Below are 15,603 nucleotides of genomic sequence, written 5' to 3' on the forward strand. Positions count from 1 at the left end.
AGGGTGTTTTTTTAGTTTTTTCAAACTATAATTTATTAAATGTACTTTATTTTTCTTATCTTTAACTATACTTTATAAACAACGACTTCTATACAAAATATATACAAAAAAATTAATTGATAATATTTAATGAGGTAGATAACATTGATTTTGACCAATTGTTTCCATTTAAATTGTATCTATCTTAACATTTTTGAATATCATATCAAAAATTGACCACTCCAGCGGGGTTCGAACCAACGTCTCCGACTGTCCGTGTCGGCGCTCTAGCCAGTTAAGCTATGGAACGATGTACCCGCTAGAGCGAAATTTTTGATATGATGATTTTTATTTTCGGTTTAAGCAAACCGTGGCGCCGTCTATAGTGAGTTCTTTACAGAGACCCGTAACTATTTAAAGTTTCATATTACAATATCTATTATATACAATATCTATGTATCTATCTTTATAATCTCAACACTAATTTGTGAACAATATTCTTGTTTAACCTGTCTTTTGCTAATACAAACAAATTTGATAGCTGGATGGGAACACGTGAACAGGCCAGATACAGTTGTCCATGCGAGAAACACGTACTTTCAAAGTCTAAACCGCAAGTCAATATTGTTTGACCTTGAGATTTATTTATGGTCATCGGAAAAGCCAAACGAATCGGAAATCGAAGCCTTTTGAATGGTATTCGAAATTCTGACGCTATTAATGTAATTTGCGGCAAGAGGACGATTTCTTCTTTAAGCTTTCCAGTCAAAATTGTCGCTTCAAGGATATTTCCGGTGATCCTCTTGATGACTAAACGTGTACCGTTGCATAATTTAGGTGGGTTTGAATTGCGGAGAATAATAATTGGTGAACCAATTTTCAATTGTAGATTGTGCGGTGGCATTCCTGGTAAATCGAGAGAATTTAAAACTTCAATGGGTAAGTTTACGGCTTCGTTTTCGTCAACAACTGTATCGATTGATTTAAAAGTCATCAAATCACTGGGTATTAATTGTTGTATCTGGAAATTAATTTCGTCTACATCAACGTTTCTTGCTGCCATAATAATTTTGTTTGCTGGCAAACGAAGAAAAACCGACTTCAATTATATCGACAAGTACAACGTAGGTAGACAAAAAAAAAAAATGTCAAGTAAATACGCATTATCAAAGATTACTCCAAAAGTTGTAATCAGATCTCGATGAAATTTAAATGTGACCACATGATAAGCATCGGCTTTCGATTACATTAAAAAATCAACAAAATCGGTACACCCAGTAAACAGTTACGCGGATTTTCGAAAGTTTTCCTCGATTTCTCTGGAATCCCATCCTCAGATCCTGGTTTCCTTATCATGGTACCAAACTAGGAATCTCCTTTTCAACGAAAAAAGAATTATCAAAATCAGTCCATAAACGACGGAGTTATCACCGAACTACATTAAAAAAAAAAAGAAACATATACGGTCAAATACGGTCAAATTGAGTAACCTCCTCCTTTTTGAGGTCGGTTAAAAATAGCACGATTACAGAGCCAATAATGATCTAAATAATTATTTAATATATCCGGGAAGACACTCTCAATTAGTTCACTTTTCGTCTCAACAACAGTGCAGAAATTATCTGGTAGTTTGATATATTGGGTATTTTGATACAGTTCAACTTCACCGGTACCAATATTCAGCAATTGCTCAGAAAGTACTTGTGCCAATGGATCATTTTGCACGTGTACTCGCATGTTTATGGTCAATCAAAGACGTTTCGCCATAAAAACGATTGTTTTAGACATGCGTTCATTTCATCGGCAAAATTAGAGTGAGGAATAACTGGTAATGTCTGTCGGAAGTCACCAGACAATAAGACAATACCACCGAAAAGTTTATCGTTGCCTTTCAAATCTTTCATACTTCTATCCAATGCTTCAAGTGCATGCTTATGAGCCATAGTGCACTCATCCCAAATTATAATCGCACTCTTTTGCAACACTGAAGCCATTCCACTTTTTTTTTAATCTTACTCACTGCATTTGGTTTGTTGTGAATGTCTAATGGCATCTTGCTGAATGTGCTGTTCGTCTACCATCTAATAAATTGACAGCAATGCCTGACGATACAATTGCCAATGCAATTTTTTGGTTGCGACCGTATCTTGGCTAGGATTAATGATATTAAAAATGTCTTACCGGTTCTACCTGGTGCATCTAAGAAAAAATCCACCTTGTCCAGCATCAACAGTCCTCATAATCCGATTATGAATATTTTTTTGTTCAGTTGTCAATGATGGCTCATTATTCGCAGTAATTGAAGCTAAATCAATTTCATTGTAATGATTTTCTCGTTGCATATCTGTGTTAAGTAAATCAGTGGCCGGACGATTCGCTTCAGCCTGTAATATCCTACTACTGGGCATAGGCCTCTTTTTCCACGTAGGAGAAGGATCAGAGCTTAATCCACCACGCTGCTCCAATGCGGGTTGGCGGATATATTCCCTACTATGAGTAACGATCGCTATCAGGTGTACATGATAACAACCGGGACCGACGGCTTAACGTGCTCTCCGAGGCACGGTGGGGAGACCCACAAGGACTGCACAATTAGGTGGAGGCCGGACGATTAGGTGCTGGCATACCACAATGACTAAGTGGTAAATTTGAAATTAAAATACATAAATCTTCAATCAACGCCAATGGTTTATATATCTCTGGTGTGAAATCTAGATTTGGACATTGGTTTGTTTGTTTGGCTCGATAAACGATGTCTTCAGTCATATAATTTTTATATTTTTCCCATAAAGTCAATGAATGTGTCGGATAACGTCGTCAAAATTCTTGCAAATAGTTGACGCATACTATTTGGTGTGGATGTTAACGCTACATCTGCAAGTGTCAAGTCCCAATGATTGTCTGCCTCCAGTAGTTTCAATTCACAACATGCTTCTTGATATGTATTGAGCATTCGACCATTAGCTGTGCGCAAAAATTCAAAAGATGTTGGTCCAGGAACATTTACCAACAACAAACGCAAAAAGAAACATTCACGTCGTTTTGGATGTACAGTTTGGCTTTAAATAAACCTGGTATTGATGGATGTGGTGTTCCTTTTTTACGTGGTTCCCATTTTTTGCCTACTTTATTCCAGGTAAAATAGCGTGGAACTTCGGTGTACAATAATGTTGTTGCGGATTGGCCAAACTCATCAGATTTTTGATACAATGCAAAAAATTCAGTTAAAATCGTCTTTGGTGGATCAAGTGCTTTTTGGACAATATTTTTTTCCGTAAAACATACTTGCTGATCATTTTCGAGATGTACTGCAAGATGCTGGACAGCAGGATCTCTTTCTTGTATGGGTAAACTAAAAATATGCTAGCCTCGTTACTACTAATATATCTACCCATTTGGTATTGTGTTACTTCGTCATTTCGGTTAATAAAATAAAATAAAATAAAATAAAATAAAAAAATATTTTGTACATCAAATAGGGCCAGATCGCTACATTTATTAACGTATTTGCAAAAGATGTCATTTGAAAGCGATTGAATCGTCTGATTCGCCAGCAAGAAGTGATTTCAAAGGTTCCGGTGGAGCAGGAAGAGGTGGCAGTACAACTTTCCTGATTCACAACACATACCGGTTGTTTCATTTCGGAATTTCAACGCGCGGCAATATTGGCATATTTTATCCATCCCACCAATTGTAATCTTCAAATGTGCAGAGTAATGTCTGGTTCATACTCGAACGCAAGGCGAAAGAATGATGCACGTGTTAATGCGCGACTGGTTTGTTGCCTCGTTCTATCGAGTTCTTGTCTTTAATACATTTTTCTTGAGATTCTTGTCTACGAATTTCTGCTGTTCTAATTCGTTGAACTGCATTTCTTGCTGCAGTTTCTTCCTCTGATTCTCGAGCTTTAATAATTCTCTAACAAAAATAGTACAATTTTTTTTTTGTTATTAATGGTAATAATGCAGCGTCTTCGGTGCGACAAAGCCAGCCCTGCGGTCACCAACCCGCCTGCCCAGCGTGGTGACTATGGGCAAAACACATGAGTTCGCGTTGTTTTTGGCGTCAACTTGTGGAGGCCTATGTCCAGCAGTGGACTGTATAGGCTGTAATGATTGAATGGTAATAATACTGTAACATAATATGCAGTATAATTATAAAAATATCAGTCACAAACCGTTAAAATAATACGGTTATATCGTGAACATAAATAAATATTACGTGAAATAGATTAATAAAATTTATAATATTTGCAACCCAGATGTCAAACAATATTGAAGAATTTTATCGATGAATCAACGTACACCGCCATCTATGAGAACTTCATAAAACTAAACAGTAAATAAACACTGGCTTAAGAAACAATTAATTGATACATTTTATTCGTTTACATTCACGACATAGGCGAATAATTGAGATGATAACTATCCTATCCAGTAAGTTAGACCAAAATACGGGTACATGTGAAATTTGATTGAAATCGGTTCAGTAGTTTTGAAGTTTATTGGCAACATACATCGTGACACAAGATTTATATATATATATCCTTAATACATTTTGTAGCAGGAGTTTATCACGCTGTTCTTGTCTACGAATTTCTGTTCTTTGTCTTGCTCTAATTCGTTGAGCTGTATTTCTCGCTGCAGTTTCTTCCTCTGATTCTCGAGCTCGCAGAGCACGCTGGAGTCGAGCCTTTCTGTTACGCGATTTGCCGAGGTCAGATTTTTTCCGCGGCATTATTCTGAAATTGAAAATATTTATAATTGAAATAAATTAATAAATTAGATCAAAACTAATGAATGGATTAATTAACAATTATCTGATTAAAAAATCAAAATAAAAATCTGGTTAACAATAATTAATTTTAATGTTTGAAAAGAAAATGATTGAAAAGAATTGAAATAAAAATAGTCGTGACCGAGTCACCACGGTGATCGGACGCGCCGCTTACGCTTTGACCAATTCTTTTCAATCTACCCACATAAATTTTATAACACGTTACGATGAGTGAATTTAATTGTGATGAAGAGGAAAAAGGTGACGATATGTTATTTGAAAACAATAGTGAGATATTAACTTTGTCAGAGGAAGGTACAAAAAATATTTTGAACTGTGAACAACGGGTGGAAAAGACGCCACATGAAAGCAGCGATGAAAATACTAACGAAAACGAGTTTATTACTGTCACGAGGAGGAAATCAAAATATCGCATAGTAAGTGATAGTACTCAAAATGAAAATGCACAAATTGAATACGAAACAATAAATGATAAACATGAAGTATCTATGACATCTTTAAAAATGTTACCCAAGCAATTTGCGATGGCGAAGCTACTGAGGGATGAAGATATTCAAAATATTGTTGAAATTAAGTATAAAGGCCCATATAAAGTATTAATTCAGTTTAATTCGGCTGGTAGTGCTGATAAACTTCTAAAATGTACAAAAATGGTAGATTTAGGGTTTTTTTTATGTCACTATGTCGGCAAACAAGCGTACGGCTCACCTGATGGTAAGCGATTACCGTAGCTTATAGACGCCTGTAACACCAGAAGCATCGCAAGCGCGTTGCCGACCCTGGATCCCCAACCCCCCCAGGAGCTCTGGTCACCTTACTCACCAACAGGAACACAATACTGCTTGAAAACAGTATTATTTAGCTGTGATCTTCTGTAAGGTCGAGGTACTACCCCAGTCGGGCTGCTCCATATTTTGAGCAGGAAATTCCTGCTGTGCCCTACCTCAGTTAAGTTTAAGTTAGGTTTAAGTGTATTATGACTATGGAAAATAGATTTACTTACGGCGTAGTAAAGGGGGTTGATCTAGAACTTGATGACAAAGAGATATTGGAGAATTTAACTTCAAAATATGAAATCATCGCTGTTAAAAGACTCAAGCGTAGATTATAACGGGAAATGGATAAATAGTGAAGCTTGCCGCATTTCTTTTAAAGGAAATACACTACCTACATATGTAAAAGGGTATGGTGTTAGATTCAAGGTCGAACCGTTTTTGTTCCAGGTTAGTCAATGCTCAGGCTGCTGGAAATTCGGCCATTTCTTAAGATTGTCCTACTTTGTCCTACTTGAAAGATTCTTTGTCCAAAATGTGGAGGGAATCATGCCAACTGTGGAACGAAAGAATTGAAATGTTTTAATTGTAAGGGTCCACATTTTGTGATAGACAAAAATTGTCCTATGTATGTCAAAGAAAAAAAAAATTAGAGTAATCATTAGTGAAAGAAATGTAACATACAGAAAAGCGCTGGAGATATATTTGCAAGAAAATCATTCAAATACACAAGTATCGGATCCTAAGTATAGTCAAAAAGAAAAGATATATGTGTTTAACAGTCAAACACAAATATACAACAAAAATCTGTACAGTTCAAAAGTTGCGAGTGATGCTTTGATAGAAATAGATTGTTCTTCACGTGAAAGTAATAAGGAAAAAGAAGACTATGTAGAAAAACAATCTAGTACACAATATCAATATCAACCCCCAGTAAAAAGTTCTGCGGATTTTCGAGTTTCCTTCGATTTCTCTGGGATCACACCATCAGATCCTGGTTTCCTTATCATGGTACCAAACTAGGGATATCTCCTTTCCAACAAAAAAAGAATTATCAAAATCGGTTCATAAACGACGGAGTTATCCCCGAACATACAAAAAAAAAATACAAAATATAGACAGTCGAATTGAGTAGCCTCCTCCTTTTTTTAAGTCGGTTAAAAAACGGATTATTTGTCTACGATGTCAATAGAACTGATTGCTATTTCAGAAGCTCTAACTTAAGTTCAGAACTTAGGCTTACAAAATGTTGTTATATTGACAGACAGTAAAAGTGCATTGCAACATCTTAAAGGGTGTAGTTTAGAGAAAAGAGGTTTACCTATAGCCTATAATATAATAAGCAAATTGTACCAATTTCAATATATTAATGTCAATGTAATTTTACAATAAGTGCCGTCCCATATTGGCATCAGTGGAAATGAGGAAGCTGACCGATTAGCTAAAGAAATTGATATACAACAAGATTATTCAGAAATTCTAGTTAAATACAAAAAAGATATTTATGATATTTAAAAATAATATTTCGATGAAATATCCAAAATTAAAACAATTTGGTATCGAACGATTCAAAGTCAGCCTCCTCCCGTGTCCTGGTTTAACAATTACAAAATAAATAGATTTTATATTATAATAGCTCATCGTCTTAGGTCGGGACATATTCCATCAAAAAGTTTTGGATTCCTTATGAAAAAAATTCTCCTAATTGTGATACATGTGGAACTAAAGAAGATTTATATCACTTGTTGATGGAATGTGTCAAATTGCAGACTCAGAGACAAGTATTGTTTAGGAACTTAAAACTTTGTTCGTTCGATGTTGGGGCAGTGCAAAGTATTCTAGCGGATCCCGTGTCAGAATCTGCTAGACTGATTTTTGATTTTTATAAATTATCCTTTGTTTGATTTATGTAACTAGATTTTAGTAATTGAAGTATTTTTGTTTAAGTTTTTTGTGCGTGTTGCGATTATTTTGTAAAAGTTACAATGGGACTGGCGTGTCCTTGTAGGACAAAAGTTCCTAAAATCAAGGTAATTATGTACATCCCCGGCGAGAAATTTATGGGGTTGGGGGAAAAGGGGGGGTTTTCACCCCCCGGACAACTATTTTCGTGTAAACCCCGTTGTTACAGAGATATCGTGATTAAAGATTTGAAGTTAAATTTTTAAGTCGGTCACTAATTTATGGGTTTAGGGGAGAAGGGGTGAAGGGAGGGGGTGCCTTTTTAACCCCTTGACAACTATTATCGTGTAAACTCCATGGTTACGGAGATATTGTGGTTAAAGTTTTGAGGTTACAATACCTTAGATTTGGTTATTACAATACCTTAGAGCTCCGTGTCTGACTCTAGCTTAATTCCGGTGCTGCGGGAAGTGCACTCATGCTCCATTCCACGACTATCACACGTTATTTTCGAAAAAATGTACGTAAATACGATCTCTATTGCAAGATCAAAATACGATACGAACTGATCTTTAACGACTGACAAATAGACACTTTTAAACAAAATAACGCGTCACTTTCAGAAACAATTTAAACACAAAAGCATTATTCTTATCTAAATAACTGTATATAAAATAAAAACACAGTACCTAACAATTATTAAAAATACGATACGAACTGACGTTTAACGACATAGACAACATAAACTGAGGTCTGAGACAGACTAAAATGGTTGTAAACTAGACATGTGTAAGTAATGCAATTGATACATTACGCGTGATATTACTCGAACATGAAATATGGCATCACACATTACGCGACGAAATGAAGTATTACACATCACACTTGACATTACGCGCTCTGTTCGGTCGGAATGTTGGATTTCTTATCTATTTGCTCTGTCTAACTTCACTTACTGAGTGAGACACGGTGATGCGCGGCGCACTTTTACAACCAGTCACTCTCTAGCTCTACATTATTTTCGTTAGTATGAGTGAGAGCGAGCTACTGAGCCGTGGCGAGTTTCCGTCATTTTTTTAAGTGAAATATGAATCGTATTTAAGAATGCTAAAGCATATTATAGCACAACACTGTACGTAATACTTTTTAATAATGCGTTACGCACTTGATTGTCGCTAAAATTCGAGTTCAAATTTCTGCTTTTGCATTTATTAAAATGTTTTGTTTGTTTATGTTGCTTGTGAAAATAAAATTATAAATGAAGTATTGACATAAAAAAAGTAATCATTGTATGTATATAAAGTTGTTTTTTAAATACGCCAGTATTCATGGTCATTAGTTTATTCCTAACTTATATTATAAACTAGCTGCGTCCCGCGGTTTCACTCGCGTAGTTCCCGTTCCTGTGATGATTCCAGGATAAAAAGTAGCCTAAGGCTCTCAGGAGTTTGAAAATATTTGATTTTTTTTTTTAATTTTGATTTTTAATTATATAAATTGAGGTGAGCAATTTAAAAGGACAACGTAGTTGAATTGAGCAATTCAAAATCTATCAATTAGTATTTTTTTTATTACAAATATCATTATTTTGCGGGCTGGGGTGGGGTAGGTCGTACCACGCCTGCAAAATAATAATATTTATGATAAAAAAAATACTAATCGATAGATTTTCAATAGCTCAATTCAACTATGATGTCCTTTTAAATTGCTCGCCTTAAACTATTTAATTAAAAATCAATAAAGTCGTTGAAAAAAAAATCTTTTATCAATATCTTCAAACTCCTATATCTTTTGATGTATACAAAATTTTAAATTGCTCCAAGTGTTAACAAACTGCTCAAGTTGCATTTGTAATTGCTCAAGTACAGTTTGGAACAGCTCCACTTTCCTTAAGACATTTTCCTTATTTTTAAATAAGTTTATATCATAAGACAGGCGAGCGCTTTGTGCGCTGAATTTTTTTTTTACTGGGGCTATTTAAAAGACAAAATATATAATAAAACAATACAAATCGTAGAGCACTTACGTGAGCAAATATTTACAGCTACTCAAGAAATTTAACCACGAAATCTCAAAAAATTAACAAGACTTTTTAAAAAGAATTTTTTAAAAGGTGCCGATACAGCTCTGTTGAAAGTTCTAAATAAAAAACGATGAATTGTATGAGAAGTTGTTGAAACTCTTGTGTTTTAAATAGAGATTCCATTTTTATACATTTTTTATCTGTTTTTATCTGGGCTATCTGGATCCAGTTAGATCTATCTAGAATCCAGCAAGGAGGTATCTGAGTAGACTGTGGAGGACCACCAATTTGAACATTTATTAAATGTTACGGATATTTACTATTTGTAATAAAATATTTCCTGTGTTTAAACTGTGTTTTTTATTTAACTTTTGCTTAAACTTTCATTTGAGCTCATTCATTTCGGCTCACTGATTCATTCGAGTAAAATAGCGTTTAATTCATGAGTTTTTTTACTGAAAATTACAAAAATATCTTAAACGTTATCCTATTATACGTAAATCTTAAAGAAATCTTAAATTGGCTTAAGTTTTTAAAAAAACTTGAAATTACCTTATTGATCACGGCAGTAAAAAAGCTTTAACTTTTTTACTTTTCAAAATAGGCAAGTTTTTATACCTTTCTAAATTGCCAATGAAGCAGGCAATTTTTAAGCAGTCTGATACATTTTTTTTTCAGGGCTGGAGACCAAAGTTGGGTAAATCAGTTTTCAAAAAATAAAATACAAAGTATTAATTCTTTTTGTCGACGTTTCGTAATTGTATTTACCGAAATTGATATTTAAAATAATAAATCAACCGCCTGAAAGTATTTGACATTAAAAAAAAAAAATTGGTTTCCTGTAAAGTCGGTATACCGGCGAAAGTTTTACGTGACAACGACTTTGAGTGGTAAAATAATTTTAATGTGAATATTCATTCGTATAGTAGGAAGAAGGATGAAATAATAGTAACAATTTAAAACATTTATTTATACAAAGAATTATATTTAAAACATTAATTTATACAAAGAATCTCGCACTGAATTTCATATTAACAAAATTTTATTTTTACCTTTACACATACATACGTAATTATATACAAATATACATACAATAACTTGCAATACATTAGCGTACAATGAAACAGCGTTTACTACAACTTAACTTGTTCCTATCTGAGTGATTTTGCCCGAGTGGAAGGGACGCGTGCCTCTCACTCGCTCTCATTGTGAGCGCATAACGTGAGCGAAGCGTAACGCAGTTTCTTGAAGTGTCACCCGGCAAACCAATTTATAAGACGTTGTCACGTCAATAAAAAAATAATATGTAGTTTTGTTTACGCAGAGCAAGAAAAGATAGATAAGAAAACTTTTTTTTTTTAAAGTTCAAAAGATTATAATAATAATAATCTTTATTCCTCCAAACATTGGTACGTCACATAAACACATATTACATCAATTATATTTAGTCACTGAAAAAAAAAAATCAATTTATCTTTGGTCCCCCACACAAGGATTCCCTGTGTCGTGGGTCCAGTCCCTTCCGTTAACTAGTTTAAACAAAAAGGAATGAATTTAAAGTTTACACTTTGTATTTATTTGGATTAAAAACGGTGAAACGTTTACTAAAATTATTTTTTAATAGATTGCAGGTCAGCCTTTCATCAATCTTCCCCTTTTTGTCGTATTCTTTATCGGACATACTGTGTATCATGTGTTGTTCAAGGAAATATACTTATTGTCGTCGTTTTCTGGGGGATTAGCGCTGCATGCTGATACATAACACAGGTTTTCTTAGTATGGTAGCAGACAGTGGCGTGCATAAAGTTTTTAGACAGAGTAGGCAGCCAAAAAAAGATATGAACAGCCCCACTGCACTTACTTTCTCGCAATTTCTTCCTAATTTATTTCAATTTTGTTGAGAATAGAGGCTTTTAGATAATTTCAAGAACAGAAGTAAATTATTGGACACGTAAAGTGCATTTATACTAATAATGCAGGCATACAAATACACGTACAGCAACCAACTGATACTTATCAAACAAATCAGTTACTGGATAGACACAGTGACCTCATAAAGCCGGCACTCTGATAATTTCGTTTGTGTTAAACATAGGAAATCATTGATAACACTATTAATTAGTTACGAAATTGTATTCTTAATGAAAGTACTTGTTTATTTATTAATAAATGAAAAATTATACCGTCATTGTTATTTATATGTTAAATCGATACGCCTAAAAAAATTTTAATTTATCCGTGTTGAATTTGGATGCACTATTTACTTTCATCAAACACACGTCTCCGATACATATTTCACAAGTAAACTTATTCAAAACTAATATATTAATATTTTCACTAAAAACAAGAACGAATAAACGAAAATTTCAAAGCGAATTGTCATAATATTACTCTGTGGAATGATTCGGATGGCGGATGCAATTATGCGACCCTGTCAAAAATCACAAATAATGGTAAAAACGGTGTCGAATTCAAGACAATATGATTTGACAGGTTATTGTTAGGCTGTGCCCCCTGTCATTGTTAAACCGACAAATGTTAAAAACACAACACTTTGTTCGTATTCCATATGACGCGCGCGACATTATAAAATTGTAGGATTATATAATGTCCTACTGTCATTGCTAACATTTTGCTAGCGATAGTCAAGAGATAGTAGGCAGAAGTGTCATAAAAGGTCCGACGTCAATTTACGCGAAGCGCTGATATCGTATATGTATATGACGACGGGTTTTTCAAATTGAAGCGAATTTAAATTGAATTATGGTTTGTCTTTTTCAAAAATATGTAATATTCATGTTTTATATATCATTTTTAGTAACATGCCAAGGTAGGCAGTGCCTTTCTGCCTATGTGTAATGCACGCTACGGGTAGCAGAAGCATCATAAATATAATTACTATGAAATTGCTTTGTATTTAAGTACAGATGTAAATGTTTTGTTTGGGAAAAAAATAGAGAATTATTATTATTATAACTCTTGTTGTAAGTCAGTTTGGGTTATTTTCGGCGATAGTGGTTCTATCTTGATCTGCTTGTCCAAGTTGACAGATTTCGAATAAGTCTTAATCGCGTGTTGGGGTACTCGGTGTGTTAATTTTGGCCATAGCGGTTCTTTCTTGATCTGCTTATCCAAATTGACGGATTTTGAATAAGTCTTAATCCCGTGTTGGGATACTTGTTGAGTTATTTTCGGCGATAGGGGTTCTATCTTGATCTGCTTTTCGAAATTGCCGGGTATCGAATTAGTTTCAGACTCGATCGCGTGTTGGGATACTCGCTCTGATATTTTCGGCGATAGGGGTTCTATCTTGATCTGCTTGTCCAAATTGCCGGGTATCGAATTAGTTTCAGACTCGATCGCATGTTGAGATACTCGCTCTGATATTTTCGGCGATAGGGGTTCTATCTTGATCTGCTTGTCCAAATTGCCGGATATCGAATTAGTTTTAGACTCGATCGCGTGTTGGGATACTCGCTCTGATATTTTCGGCGATAGGGGTTCTATCTTGATCTGCTTGTCCAAATTGCCGGATATCGAATTAGTTTTAGACTCGATCGCGTGTTGGGATACTCGGTGTGTTAAGTTCGGCGATAGGGGTTCTATCTTGATCTGTTTGTCCAAATTGCCGGATATCGAATTAGTTTTAGACTCGATCGCGTGTTGGGATACTCGGTGTGATGTTTTCGGCGCCCTCTCTTTGTCGGGATTATCACTCGTCCGTTCGTTTTTGATGACTGTCTTTCTTTCCCCCGCGTATTCATGGAAGGGAACGTGCAATTTATAAGCGAGGTCGCTAAACATATCGCCACAATATCCGCAAATTTTTGCTTCATCGTCATTACAGACGTGATTGTTCAAGGCAACTGTGCTTAAGAATTTTACTTCACAACTGAAACATTTAGTGAAATCGGGGGGCGGAGGGATGACCTTCTTTCCGCTTTGCGTGCTTTTAAACGCTAGATCTTTAAGTTTTAAACGTGGGAACTTCTTGTGAGCTTTCATGTGGGTTGCGAGACATTTAATCGAAAATGTTAAGCCGCACAACTTACAATGGCGCTTAAGTATGTGTCTTTTACATTTACCAATGTTGTGTTTGTCTGATAACTTATTTACTTTCATGTAACAATGGCAAGTTGGGCAGTAGTAATAGAACTTGAACTTGTCGTTAAACATGAGGAGGAAGGAAATATCGTTCACTGGATTTTTAGATTCTAAATTTTTAATAGTCGGTTTGTCGAAAGTCAATTGGTCGAATTTGACGAAATCCACAACCGTAAACGATTCTGAACCCAATTTATTGTGAATTTTCATGTGCTTCGTTAACGCTTTTTCGTGTATATTCAAATTACACATATTGCACAAAAACGAAAGACTTTTTGGACAGCCTCGCTCGTGATTCCTCATCAACGTTCTCTCGTCCGAACACACCTTACAGGACACACACCTGCAGAGTATTCTGTTTAGCATATTTTCATAGACAGTTAGGATTTTAAATCTGTCGGTCCAGTCGTGTTGGATCGTATGAATATGACGGTCCACTAGCCTGAAAGGTATCCTACATATCTTACACTTCCAGTAGCCTTTCTTCAGAGCACACCTCTTCGTATGCTCGAGAGCCACTAAGCTCGACACAAAATGTATTCGACACTTAGAGCATTTGAATAAAGTTGACTTAGGCACCGGTCGCCCAATTAACTCTTGTTTTGGGACAGTTGGGGTTATTTTCGGCGACAGGGGTTTCATCTTGATCTGTTTATCCAGATCGACGGATTTCGAATTAGTTTCAGACTCAATCCCATGTTGGGATTCTCGGTGTGATAATTTCGGCGATAGGGGTTCTATCTTGATCTGCTTGTCCAAATCGACAGATTTCGAATTAGTTTCAGACTCAATCCCATGTTGGGATTTTCGGTGTGATAATTTCGGCGATAGGGGTTCTATCTTGATCTGCTTGTCCAAATCGACGGATTTCGAATTAGTTTCAAACTCGATCGCGTGTTGGGGTACTCGGTGTATTTCCTCTGAGTACGCTGAAGGGAACTTCAAGTTACAGGGCTGGCAGTTGAATTTTTTTGTTTGAGTTTTGTCATCGACAATCTTCTTGCATTGTTCGGTATGTACATTATTTACGTGGGCATTGTAACTCTGAGTATTCCTGAAGCTTTTAGCGCAAAACCGACACTTGTACGTAGCTTTCTCTGGTTGAGGTACACTTTTCACATCGATCTTATGTTGGTAGACCATGTGCGATAATATTTTGTTCGTGAACTTGAAATAACAGAAACAAACCGGACAGCAGTACATTAGGCAACTAAAAAGTGACCTCAAATGCTGTTCTAGCGATATTTTACTATCAAACGTTAAATCACACACGTCACAGCTAAACTTTTTCGTCAGACGCTCGTCAGATTGCTTCAGAACCGACGTTTTGTCTAGAAAAACTTGGTTGCAGTTGTTGCTAAGTTTCGATATTTTCATATTTGAATCAGTTTCAAATGTCAATCTCGCTATAGAGCTTTTTGTTGTGCTTTTTATCGCTTCATTCCTGCTGACGGCTACGAGAAACGAATGGACCGTCACTTTGTGGGAGTCCAGGGCGTTCTCTGTAGGAAATAATATTTTGCAATCGGAGCAGAAGCACGGGTTATTCTTTAGCGAGTGGCCCCAATCTTCTAGAACGACCGAACATTCTAAAATTTCCGGTTCCTCTTCCTCTGATGTACTGTCACAGGGCTTAGAACTTACGATTATTTTGTTTTGATACAAACTCGGTACATCTTCTAAGTATTCGGGGGTGAATTCTCGCTGGTACGCTTCATAACTCTCTTCATCAAAATCATTGATATCTGAAAATTAATTCAAATTAATTGTTTAATTAAAATGCTTACATTTTTTTGTGCAATTAAAATTATATCTTAAAAACTATATTTTGGGTATAAGCGAGATGCAAGAATAGACGAAAAGATAGAAGAGAGGAGCCAATACATCATGTTACAAGGGCGAAGTTGCTGGTCATAGAGGAGTAGGATTCCTCATAAAGTCAAAACAGAAAAACCAAATCATTAGGTTTGAAGGAGCATCTGATCGAATAGCAATTCTTCATATGCAATTACTGGAATTTACCAA

Source organism: Melitaea cinxia, chromosome 25 (assembly GCF_905220565.1).
Source record: "Melitaea cinxia chromosome 25, ilMelCinx1.1, whole genome shotgun sequence".
In the NCBI taxonomy this organism is placed as follows: domain Eukaryota; kingdom Metazoa; phylum Arthropoda; class Insecta; order Lepidoptera; family Nymphalidae; genus Melitaea; species Melitaea cinxia.